This window comes from Strix aluco, chromosome 4, assembly GCF_031877795.1.
Source record: "Strix aluco isolate bStrAlu1 chromosome 4, bStrAlu1.hap1, whole genome shotgun sequence".
Taxonomy (NCBI): Eukaryota; Metazoa; Chordata; class Aves; order Strigiformes; family Strigidae; genus Strix; species Strix aluco.
Window position 1 is genome coordinate 95518630 of NC_133934.1, and position 13560 is coordinate 95532189.

Genomic DNA, 13560 nt, shown 5'->3' on the forward strand with positions numbered 1-13560 from the left:
AAAAAGAAAAATCTAAAAAGATCCAACTGGAGATATTTATGTGTGGAAAAAGAGGACATATCTGAAAATGTAGATGTATGGGCAGCCCTAGTCTTCACCACAATTTGAATCTGTGGTTCATGGCAGATAGCCCACTCTTGAGGAAAAAACAGCACTCTCTTTTTCACCAAGGCCATCAGAGCCAACTTTTGGGTTTGTGGGGCTGCGAGCGGGACTGGGCACCGGAGCCTTTTGGCAGGAGAAGCTCTGTGCTTATTCCCACTGTGGAAGCTGGGACTGGAGATGTGCCAGGACAGTGGGGCTGGAAGTAGCAGTTTGACATGTGGGGACTCACGCACAACCCGGCTTTTGGGTAAAAGACTTTCAGACCAGTCAGTGACTATGGACATACCTCAGGTGTGTAGAACCACTGGCTTTCTGCATCCAAATTTGACAGGAGCTCACCCATACCGGTGTCCCTGTGGGTGGGTCAGTGTGGGTCCTGGGCTCTCCTGGTCTGCATGCCTTTCTGCACCGATGGGAATGGGAAGGGAACATCTCTGCCCTGGTGATATTGGCAGCAGATTGCAAAACACGAACAAGAGTAAACACAGAGTATCGCATCAGAAAGAAGGGGAGATGAAGAGCTGAAGTCATCTGCAGTACTCTGGGCACCAGTTCTGGACCAAAACCAGGAGGAGGCTCATCTGCCAGCCTCTCTAAACCCTGGGCTGGGTGAGGACAGCAGAGGGGACCCTGCACGGGCCTCTCAGTGATGAGGCAGACCTCTCAAATCTTTTCTAGCGTGTGAGACAACCCAGTGGCCTGTCACGCGACGGGGGGACGTGTCTGGCAGGCTGGCCCTGTGAGATGCAGGGGCTGTGGCAGGAGGCCATGGCGTCCTGGCCGCCCGCCAGCCCGTGAGGTTCGCCTCCTCCAGCAACCTGCCAATCTGCCGCCCCTGGACGTGCCGTCGGGGAGTGGGAGAGCAGCCTGGCCGCGCGCTGTGCTCAGGCGTGAGGTATTTATTATCCTGGCAGCAGGGAGGTGTGAGGTGGGATCTGTGAGGAACGCAGGGGCTGGCTCTGCCCTCAGCACAGGGGACACCTGAGCTGGGGGCAGGAGGGTGCCACAGGAGCCATGGCATTACGGATGGAGATCTCTGTCTTCTTGAGGTGCACCAGAGTACCACAGGTGCCTGATGTTGAAAGTCAGCTAAAATAATCCCCACCAGTATGGAGTGAGAGCATTGCCTCACCTTGCAATGCTTAGGGCCACATCTCGGCCCACTTCCCAGGGGGTCCCCCCATGGCTCCTGCTCCCTTCCCCCAGGCTGGCGAGGTCCGCAGCACTGCCTGCAATATGCCGCATGGAGCGTGCCGGACACACTCAGGCATGCTCGTCTGCCCTCTGGGTGCCACCACAGGTTTTTTGGGAGCACCCCAGGCTGTCACTGTGGGAGGCTGTGGCAGGCGCGAAGAGATGCCGATGAGTGTCCCAGGGTGAATGGGATCGTGCTCCCCCTCGCCTTCCCATGCATGCAGAAACCCTACATAAATGCTATTGCACAGGGTGAGTTGTTTTAAGGGACGTGTGTGAAGCAGCCCACAGGGAGTCAGGGACGGCCATGGCGGGGCAGACCGCTTGTCTGGTCCGGTTAGCCGGGGACCTGCCTCTGGCCATGGCTCATACCCACACTGCTGAGAGGAAGGAGGATCTCGTTCCTGCATCTGAGCAGTGATGCAGCGCTGGACTTTGAGGGCAGGGAGCATCCCAGGACCCAGGGCTGTTGTATCCATCCTTCATCCCTTCTCCCTTTGGTACAAGGCACATTCTGGATGTGTGAGGAGCTGCCAGGTATTTTCATGTTGGGAAACACACAGGATAGATAGAGAGATAGATAGATAGATAGATACATACATAGATACATAGATACATAGATAAATGTGTTACGGCCATTTGCAACATCTTCACTTTACTGAAGCAGAGTTGAAAAGTTTCCAACAGCTGCAGTCTGGCATCATCTCAGGTACTCAAATAATTTCAAACCTTCAGGTTCACAATACTGAAAGAGTTAGATTGATGAAAAATGAGAATTAGACTTTCTTGGGTTTTATATCACTCACTGTCTGTGTTTGGAAAGGTATTTTCAACCAATATTGAAAGGTGAACAATATTGTCAGCATCTTCTTAAGTGTCTTCAGGTGCAAGCAGACGTGATGAGAAGCCCTTGAATGAGGGCAGGAATAGGGCGTAGCCCTGCAGGCCCCAGTTACGATGCAGACTGGGGTTTACTGCAGTTTTCTTTTGATTTTGGGGTGGGTGCATTACAGCCTGGGAGAAGAGCTTTGCGTGTCTGTAAATCTGGTGGTAAGGATGTGTAATATGTCATTTTGAAAAACAGAAGGATTACACCTATACTGGTGTGTTGATCAACAGCTACCTATATGCAGACTGTTTATTATTGGCAATCACACATACTGGAAAGCATATGTAGTGAAACCCTCCCTATCGTAAACATGCTGAGCTATCTGGTCATCAAGCTGTGGGTATTTTCTGGCAGGGATGGAGGCCTGACACCAAACCCAGCAACAGACAGAAGTTTGGTCAGAGGGGAGAGGGTTTGCAGCATATGAAGTGAGTTTTGATTCATTCCTGAGCTCAGATGTTGCTTTGGGAAATGTATTCTCTTCAGGTCTCTCACTGTGACTCTATAAACAGAGGCAGCGACTTGCATTTGGAGGCACTAAAAGTGATTTAAATGATTCAGCCTGGGATTTTTGCCAAGCAGCACCTCCTTCTGTTTGCTGCGGGGGCTTTTCTGCCCTCCCCCTTGCTGGTGGGTTGGTTAGTTGTTTTTTTTTCTCCTTCCATGCAAAATTTTTTGAGACTATCCTTTGAGACAGTCTCTTTCTCCTAAAAGAAGAAGAAGAAAAAAAAGTTTGCTTCTCCAGATGGACAGCTGCTCCCTGCTCCTTTTGATGTTGCTTTTATCTGCCAGGCCAGTGCTCTCTCACCCTCTCCCCTCCCCCGGAGGCAGTTTCCATGGGGGTCTCAGGGGAGCTTTGTCTCTCACATGTGTTTAAAGAGAAATGTGGAGCTGACACAAAGGCTCCACGGCTCGACCTTTCGCCCTCCGGAGTTATGAGGGCCATAAAGCTCGAGTCCCTGGTAACAGCGTCAATGACCAGGGCAGTTCTGGACACAGACAGAGCTTTTTTGGCAGAAAATTGTTTAACTAAAAATAGTTCTTGGGAGGAAAATAAAAGGTTGTGCAAACTAAGCAATGTCTTTTATTGCCTTATTTGGTGTTACTGGTAGTAGCATGAATTTCTTCAATACAGCCAGAGGCAGACAGCTTCATTGCATTTACTATCAGATTTGAAATGCATGGGGCACAGATAAAAAGTGACACCCACTGAGGTGCTGGGGAGCAAGCCTGTGATTGCTGGTCTGCAGCTGCAAAGGATGAAGGCTGCTCTGCTGCAGCACCTGACCTCCAGGCAGAGCTGAGCGGAGGCTGGGATGAAGCACAGCCTTGAGGCATTGGGGCTTTCCCTGCCAGGCGATGGGAGAGCTGCTTCTCCTTGCTAGAGAGGAGGAATCTCAGAATCCAGGTGGCCTGCGGAGCCACCAAGCAGCTACCAAGCAACCTTTAGCATCAAGTCTTGCAAAAGTATTCAAGTGCCTTAGCTCCAGAGCAGAGGAAGGGATTGCTGTTCGCTTACCACTCGCAGCTGTGAGGGTCTCCTTGAGCTAGGTGTCCAAGCTGGGTGTCTCCCACCATGATTTGAGTCATTAGTAATGCAATCTTCCACTTTTTAAAATTCCTATTCAGCCTGGCTAGTAACAGATATTGGATCCAGGTGCTTCACAGTTGAGGCAAAAGGTTCACTAGCATTTGCTTTCCTGCTGAAGCTCTTTGCTTTCTGCATAAAATGGGCCAGACATAGAATGAAAGGGGAGAAAAAAGCCCTGATTCTCTTGCCTCCTGCAGAGGGTATTTATTTGCAGGAGAGTTGCAAGACCATTGAGTCCCTATGCATAAGTTATAACAAGTGGAAAATCTTTCACAGAGGAGTGGCTTGCCCAGGACATCTATTAGCCTAATGATGAAGCTGCTCTCCTCAGAGGTGCCAGATACCAGTAGACAAATTCAGAGGCAGATCCTTCATTTCCTCCAATGTTTGAATGCTGGGTGTGATAAAGAGCAGGTGACTATGAAGCCTTCTCCCCCAGTTTTCTTTCCTCCAAGTTAAACTTGCTGCAATGTGGCCTGGCCACTCAGGCAGCAGAGGTGGCGGCAGCAGGGGCAGCTGCTGCTGGGCAGGGGTTTGACTGTGCATAAAAACTCTGAGGAGGAGTTTCAGAATCTTTATAGCATCTAAATATTGTGCGAAAAAGCCTCATTCTCTTTAGGAGCAGGTTGTTTGGGAGCCCAGGCCACCTGTTACATATGTATGTGAGGGTATATCAGCTCAATGGGATTCTTATCAAGGCTTAGGGCTATGGCAGTAATAAGATATTTCTCAGGAATCTTTCCTTAAACTTTTGTTCTTCTAAGCCAGATAAAGTGAGGGTCATTTACTATGCAACAGAGGGACAGGTTTTTCCTACTCACAAAAAAATTCAGGAGATTTATTTTAGGTTAAATAAAACAAAGCCAAAAAGCGGGGGGGGGGGGGGGGGGGGGCGGGGAGGGACAGGGACGAAATCAAGTCTCCAAAAGAAAGAAAAACCTCAGTGATTTATGCTGAGGCATGTTGTGTTTTTAACCTAAATACAGCTACTGTTAGAGCAGACAGGGAGAATTTTTACACCAGAAGGTACACACAGAAAACACAGCCAGCATCTCTTTCCGCATACATGATCTCTCACCCCGGTAGTCTTTTTGCTTAAAATGAGCAGCTTTGTGCATGAACACGAAGTAAAACTCCCTGTGCGACCATGCACCAACAGCCGCATGCAGTAATTCTTCACGTAGCTAAGTTTGTCTGCTTGTCTTGCATGATAAGGTGCACATATGCACTCTTATTTTGTTCCTATAAATCTTTTCTTTTCAGAAAGTTGTAAACCTAACAATAACAGCGCACACTCTCTTAAAAGTGAGGCTGACACTGAAATCCTTGGCTTAAAAACGTTGCCTGGAGGAGAAAAATCTCCATCGGCCCAAAGGCAGCAGCTTTGGCTCATGAGTGGATTGTCGCTTTCCCACCACACCATGGGGAGCATGCTGGGGAAGGAACGGTGCAAAAAAGGAGTGCAAAAGGCAAGAAGTCCTTTGGCTCTGGAGATTCTTTGGTGGTATATGAGCCTTAAGGGGATCATGTGATGGGAATAGAGTGAAACAACCATCTAGCTTCTCTAAATCACATCACCTTGCAGAATCAGTGAACACAATCTCTTCCCTCCCATATATCACCCTCACACCAGACAGATCTCGAATGCAGAGGAGAATTGAGCACTTCTGCTCCAGAGCGTGTGTCTGCGGTTAGTAACAGATGATCCTAATCACCATACCTGGAGCCCAGGGCTAGCTGATAACTCTCTCTTCTGACTACTGACCCCCATAATCTTCTCATTCCTGAGAAGGAGCAGATATTGCGAATGATGGGTTTTAGCAATTGGGACAAAAATAGTCCTCCTTTTGCTCAAGGAATTCAGATAGCAAAGTAAGGGAGCAGCAGAGTGGCTGAGCAGCCAAACTACAGGGCTGGGAAAGATCTGCATCGTGTATCTGGCTCTGCCAGAGGCTTGCTCTCGGTGACCTTAGGAAAATTAGTTAAGGTCTCAAAGTCTCATTTTCTTCATCTCGAAAAATCAAGATAATAATAGACAGCAGCTCCAGAATGGCATTGTGAGGATACATCATTAATTGGTATTTATAATATGCATTGAATTTTCCAGAGTAAAATGGGATATAATATTAACAGCTGAGAAACAAGCTTTGCTGAAACTGCTTCTTTACTCAGAGTGGTTTCATTGCTTCTGCAGCAGCCCTTGAGGCTGCATTACCACTGAAGGGTAGCCTCACCAACTCTCCATTTACACTTTAAAACCTCTACACAGGCAGCAGCAGAGTCACAGATGCAGCTGCAAGAAGAAACCACACACCACAGTTGTGCAGGTGCATGTGGGCCCCAGTGGGAAAGAATATTAACTATTTCCTGGTAATAGGGACACAGAGGTCCTTCACACGGATAAAATAATCTCAGCACAGTTCCAGGACACAGCCTGTGTGGGAAGCTACTATGCAAATGAATACAAAACTGTGCTTAACGGATCCTAGCTTAAATGACTACAGATTAAATATTCTGGGTTCTCTTTCAAATTCAGCTAAATTTGTGCTTTGTGTGCCCCATGTTTTCCATGCAGTAGAGAAAGTTTTCATCCTATGACTTCCATTAGTGTTAGTTTAAAGCTTTGTGGCTGGAATGTATAGTTGGTATTTACCCCAGTATTTCAAGATCAGATCCATTTTTTTAACAAGCTAATCATATTATTTGCCTCTCTCCTTGGCAAAAAGTTGCAGCATTATCATACTTTGTGCCCATAAGGTACCTGGGAATTATAAGAATAATCCATAATTGATACTTCTTCAGAAGAGTTTTATCTTTTTGGAAGAAAATTGTCAGTTTTGATTCCTCTAATATATTCTTTAATTACAATTATTGTCTGAAATGGAAACTGCATGATTATTTGCAAAAGTAACAAGGCATGTTTCACTTCTCTGAAAAGACTGAAGTGAGAATCAGGCCTCCAGTATGAATGTATACATAAACTACATTTTAAAACCATTTTCTATGAAATTGCTTCCAGTTACCTGGTTTGATAGAATATTAAGATGCAAATCTAGGCAAAGCAGATTTTTTTAATACACTTAATAGCTGTGAACCTAGTAGGATTGGCTGAGCTGAAGCTGCTGCAGGAGATAATGATGTTCTGCTGAAACATAGCAACGCTTCAATAAACCCTGATGATGATAATGCACAGAAATAACAACATGTGGCATTGCAACCCACCCACACATCATCATGCATCACACCAAAAATGTCACGATGTGCTGATGGTTAAGTTTCTCTTCTAAAATCACAAAGCTGTCAGTTCTAGCTGCAAAGCTCACAACAAACCGTGCTTTTTCATTTCATGTTTTTGGCTGGTTTCAACTGTAACCAGGACCTTTCTTATTCAAGAAAGTGATGGTGGATGCTCCTTAAGCATTTAAAAATGGGATTCAGAAAAATACTTAGCCATCCAAGTTTCCACTCTTACAGAGCCCCACCTGAACAGTAGGAGGCTGTAAAATTAGGCAGAAAATCTAGTAGGAAAGAAGTCTGGCACCAGATTTCCATGCCTTCTTGCTTTCAAGCAGAGCAGAAAGTAGCCTCTGTCTTTCAATTCTACTTGAAATATAGCTTCTGCAGGTTTTCCAAATGCCTTTGCACTTTCAAACCTTTGAAAGCTTAGATTTGGCACAAGTTTCAGCAAAGGTTTAGGCTGTCAGTTAGTTGGAATGATGGCAGAAGTGGAATTTTATCTTCCCCCTATGTGATGATAACAAAATAGTTGTGAAAACTTTTTTTTTATTTCTGCCTTCTTGTCTGTTTGAAAAGTAAGACAACACATTCATAATCGCTTACCTTCAAGAGCTTCCACTTTTCCTACCACTGGTGGAGCTAAAGTAAAGATGAAAAATTTTAGGAAAAATTGCTTGAATGGATCAGGCTAAAGGCAGAGAGGGCTTGCCTGTATTAAGGTTGGGGCCTGGATGGAGTTTTGGTTCCTATACCCTAAATTTTAACTTTGATAACCTCAGCTACTGCTTAACTCTGCAAACACCTACTTTCAATAGGTGTTTCAACTCTTAACATCAAAAAATCCTATTTAAGCACTCTTAAAGTTCTATATCTACACATGCTTACTAGCACTTCAGTGTTCGTAGGTCAGAGAAGTGCTACTTCTACCCCACATCGAAGATCAATGGAGATCCAGACACAGAACATTTCTTCTCTCTGTCATTCTCTCCTTTTCCCTGCTGGGCTGGATGATGATGCCTGCTGCTTTTATTTTTTCCCTCAAAGTAACAGTGACAATGATGATGATTCCGTGTTTTCACACAGGAGCTTGGCAGTTGTGACAGTCTTCCCAGGATATACATTAGATGCCACAAAGTAAGGGACAGTCTCAAACATGGTTAAGTCCATTAGGACTTCTTCCATCCTAACCAACGGGAGTGCTGTCCTGCTGTTATTTCATATTTCCAAGGTACTGGGGAGATGGACATAATTCCCTCTGACAGGCTTGAAATTCATATTTCCCACCTCCCTAGAAAGTGTTATAAAGATCAGGGGAGAGACTGGGGTGGGACATTTCTCCTCTTGTAGGTCTTCCAGGAGGGAAGGGAAAGAAAAATGGACTCACTATGTCAGAGAGAGGAAGAGTGGTTATGGCTATGATGCCTACTGGCTAGGGGCATTCGCTAGCCAGAGCCTCGGCTTCCTCACCCTGCCTCAGGATTGCTTCTGCATTTTGCACCAAGCAGCTGTTGCATGAAGTATCTAAACATCAGTGTGTGGAGCCCAGGATGTCCCTTACCACCTGAGTGCAAACTAAATGCTTATGTACTTTACTCTGGTCCCATTAATTTCTAATTCTTTCCTAAAGTTGTCTTTACAACAGGAGAGCTTGGGAGTATCCCCAAATCTCTTGTCTAGTGGCCGGAGTACTCTAAGCAGCTGTGGCTTTATGTGGGGTGGAGGGGTGGGAAAGGGCAATAGCAGGGCTTCACTGCATTTCACACTTCTGGCCAGTTGCACCTGCTAAGATACCACACACGTGAATTATGTGATGTGACAGTGGCCATGCAACTGTGACTACATATTTCCCTCTGCACTTAGATCAGAGCTGTGTCTGTCCCTGCCTCCTAGGAGATGTGAACCTCCTCAGGGTCCTGGCTTCTGCTCCATGGGGCTGAAAATTCGTTATCACAAAGCCTAGCCCTTCAGTGACCAAGTTTCTCTTTTGGACTCAGCAAGTATCATGTGGGAGTGAAGCCTGATTATATTTTGGTGCTATTCACTGTTTTTTTAGGTGATACTGCCAGTAATAACTGCAGTGATGGGCATTTAGTTGTGGCACTGATATTTTGTTATGGGAATTCCCATCCACTGCCCACCGAACTGAGCCTGCAGGTGTCACATCGCAAAGGCAAGTCAGCAGTTCCTCAGTAGTAAGAGCTTTGGATGGCTCTTGTGCACAGACAGGTTTAAAAACAGGGAAGGAAGGGGCTCACAGACCCCATTACTGGTCAATGGAGTCACTGATTCCTGAAGCATGGCTGACACACAAATATAAAAGTAGGTGTGATGCAGTGCATGGTCTTCTTAGGGAAAGGATTTCGGGAACTTCCCGTACAGATGCAGGCTGCGTCTCCTCCTTGTACATACTGGCAGGGGAAAAGGAAGATGTGAAACACCAAGGGTGGGAATTAGGACTGTGTTTTCATTTCCTCTTTCTTGTTTGTTACTTGGTCCTTCTCTAGTAAAAGAAAAAAAAAAAAAAGATGACAACAAAAAACGCAGCTGCACCTGGGTTTTTACATAAATGTTCTCTTGCACTTAAACTCGTTCACCTCCTGGCAACACTGAACTCCAGAAAATAGAGCACACTCTCTCTTTAAGAAAGACTGCTCCCTGCCCAGCTGTTGACTTGCCTGAAGGTGAGACCTCTGCTTAAATTCATGGCTCCAGCTGTCAAAAGCAAAGAAAAGCAGCTTTTCCTTGGCGGCTCTCTGCTTTGGGTAGAATTTGACATCTTCCTCAGTCAGCAGAATTTAATCAGCATCAAGTGCCCACAGCCGCTCAGCTCCACCACCGCTGGGCTGGGGCTGGGGAGCCAGGTCTGCGGAGGGGAAGAGGGGGAGAGTCCTCAACGCAGCAGGCACAAACAGACACAGGCACAATCACCCATTTCTATAGGAAATCCAAGGCTTGTCACCATCTAGCTGAGCCTCATTATACCCTTTGACTTAAGAACTGCTGTTATCGCGCAGTAACCTTACCCGGCTTAGGCTCTGCTGTGTCCTCCTGAGCAGCTGAGAGCAGTAAATGGAGTGAGTTATTGACAGCTGACAATGATACTGATTTCCAAAAGAAAGCCAGTGAAATGGGCTCAGGGATATTGTTTCCCAGATTTGAGCGAACAAGTAAAGCCAAGGGAGCAACTCCTGAGATTGCCATGCACTGCTTGTCTTCCTCCTAGGGAAGAGAGTGCCTTCAGTTACTGTCACATGCAAACAAACTAAATGATCCAGCTCATGTAGCAAAATTGTTAAGCCAAGCGCCTAACCTATAAAGCCCAGCATCTTATGCACTGACGAACCTCAAATGGTCAGATCAGACTGGTGCATGCCGACATAGGTACATGCAGATGTAGGCAGATGTACATGCAGGCACATGCAGAGTATGGACCTGCCACAGCAGGAGGGCATTTGTTTGTCCCCAGTACTGCCACCTCCTTCCTGCAATCAAGCCCCAAAGTCCCACAGCGATAAATGCGCTGGGGAGAGAGTAGGATAAGGTGGCAGCCGGGGATGCGGTGGTGTGGCAGTTCCCGTTCCAGGTTTCAGCCCTGTGATGATGTGTGCTGGGGGCTGTGCCGGGCCATTGCTGGGCAGCCAGACCCTCATTTCAGGGGCCTCGGTCAGTGCAAGATGGCTGCTGTTACAGCAGGAGTGTGCACGGGGTGTTTTCTCAAGGAGACTTTGTATTAGTGCTTACCAGTTTAAAATAACCTATTCACAGTAAATATTATCTGCTATGTGTTTTCAACGCATAAACTCCAGACGTTCCTATACATGTAGTTCATTTCTAGCACCTGCAGCTGTTACCCATTTCCTGACAATATCATCGTGCCCATTGAGGAGAGGAAGGACATGCTGGGTTGTTGGGTTTTTTTTAATGTTTACCTCTTCCACCTGTTTGATATTAGCCTGCATAATGGCACAGAGTTAAAGCAAAGGCAGGGGCTGCTGGAAGCAAACAGGAAATGAAGCAATACCCAAGGTAAGGGAGGCAAGGGGCAGCAGGGCTGTGAGGAAACCATGGCATGGGGTATTAACTGGGGTATATCCACTTGCCTTGAAGCAGAGGGGTGATTTAGTTCTGGCCAGATCTGAGCTGGGTATCAGAGGGATGGTAAAGCACTGAATGCCTCCAGCTAGAAAAGAAGAGGGGTCAGAAAGCAGGAGATGCTGTGAATGGAGGTGGGAGTGCAGGTAAAGGCTTGCTGCTCGGGGAGGGAGGGAGAGCTCACAGGTGCATTGCAGCCCAGGAGCTTGACAGTGATCAATGTAGAGCTCAGGCTGTGAACTGTGTACTCTTGCAGCCTGTAGCCATGAATGTGGTGTGGTTTTTCCCCCCCTGTTCCTTTGTATTTGGGGAATGAACTTCATAAAACCTGCATTCATCGTATTTGCTCAGCCACATGACAAACTTCTACTGAACTGTGTCCTGGAGGGGTGATGCAGCCACAATAACAAGATCCCTCCTGCTCCAGTCATTAAAAACACTGCATTTCTCATTTCCCAGCACGGGGGGAGGGGACCGAGAGCAGCCGAGGAAGCAAATCCCGCTGAGGATACTGTTACAATACGAAAGAGACCATTAACCCAGTGCATTTACCTACAGAACTTATCAACAAATGTCCTACCAAAAGACATACTTTTAATCTTATCCTAGTATCGCTTACCTTTCTCAACATTTACCCTCAAAAAAAGCTGTTACTGATAAGCAAAATTAGTGTTGCTTTCCTTCTTAAACCTCTCTATTTAAAACTTTGCAGTGCTGAAGGGCACAATGCTGATTGCTGATCTTGTAAAGCATGGGGAGTCTCTTCTTCTCAAATGATATCCCCCTTATATGAACAGCTAACTGAAGACATCTGTTGGATGTAATTATCTGAATGCTGCACAGTTGTTTTATATGTATTATTTTCTATATTACTTGGGGATAATGTATCTAATTATGTTTTGCTGACTGATATTAATTGTGAAGGTGGTTTTCTACTGTCAACCAACTTCAGTGAGTTTGTCAAATTTCTAGTAAAATTTTGTTATCGATTAATGATGTAGATGTGTGTGTTCAATTATTTTAATAATTCTTCACTGCCTCCCGTAACTAGAAGAGGTGAAATGAACACTCATGTTCAGATCCTTAGCTTTCATTCACTATAATGCAGTTTCATGGCAGGAGGTGAACTCTGTTACAAGCTTTACGTTTGTACTGTAGGATTACCTGCTGTACAGCACTCTGCTTGTGGGAAATGGGCCAACTAATAATGTTGGATTAAAGAATGGATGGAAATGTCCAAAACATATTCTCTTTTGGAGTCAGAAATATTTTGCTAGAAGTTCTAAAATTTTCATTAAGTTTTGTGACAGTAACTTGCACTGACTATTTTATAAAGTACTAGGGAAAACACTTTCAGCAAATGTCTGCAGAAAGCTTTTCTCTACCAACTCCATTTTATCTGTTTTCTAAAAAAAGGCCGTATAGACTCAGACACAGCCAAGTTGCTGTGGCTTGCTAAAATACCAGTGTTAGCTGAACCCTGGTAACTGTACAAACATGTGCTTTTAGCTGGGGCAAACACAAGATAAATGACATTAACTTTTCTCTGCGGTATAAACTAACATGTTTCACCTCTCAGGAGGAGATGTGATTGCTGGTCAGGCAGTGCAGCTCAGCTGATGGGCAGTAACTCACTAACTGAGGTTAGCTTGAAGATGCATCTCAGCTTGGTGTCAAGCCCTGGTCCTTCCACACAAGGACAACAAGGGTGCTTCACTCGTGTCTGACCTGGTGAGCACAGAGAGAAAGCGTATTATTAGTGTTATTTAATTTGCATTACTGTGATACTTAAGAGCTCCGGTTTGGATTAGGACTCTGTTGTGCTAGGCACTGTATAAACACACATGAAAGCATGACACTGTCCTCAAGAGCTGCCTGCCTTATACAAACACACATGGGAGTCGGGTACAGTTTCATGCTGAAGTTGGGCTTTGTCTTCCTTAGTGCCTTGTGCTGTGCCAAGCATGTTGTCAGCTCTTGCAAACCCTCCATATCTAACAGCCCACACCTCAGCCTGCTCTTTGCTGAACTGGTAACTTGGCAAGTTCTCGTGTTTGTGTAGCATGCAGTAGGTTACCCAAAAGGATACTTGAGGCCAAGCTGGGACAGACCATGTGAGTCTATTTTAAGGGCAGCTTCAAAAGGACCCCACGTATTGCAGTTCTGAGTGGAGAGAGCTTGACCTGGCTGAGTGTGGAAAACAAGCGCCTAGCACTTGGCAGCTCAGGGGTCGGGAGGAGACAGAGCTGAGCCGGCATGGGCAATGCTACAAGGCTTCTTAGGTCTGCTACATGCTTGATCCATGCAGGATGACTGAGCAGCCTGAAGGGCAGCAGGGCTCACCATCCCATGGGAAACATCTCCCCATCAACTCTGAGACAGGCTGTTAATAAACAATAACAAAATTGTCTTTGTATACCTCAGAGGTGGCAACTAAAGCAGGACCAGCAAG

The 13560-nt window shown here is 46.0% G+C and overlaps 1 non-coding gene across 1 annotated transcript; it reads right to left on the reverse strand.

Moving 5' to 3' along the window:
• Positions 1–8127: 8127 nt before the first annotated feature.
• Positions 8128–8242, reverse strand: LOC141923654 (U6atac minor spliceosomal RNA). The gene has a single exon (XR_012623370.1). It is a non-coding gene; the product is annotated as a U6atac minor spliceosomal RNA (small nuclear RNA).
• Positions 8243–13560: the final 5318 nt, after the last annotated feature.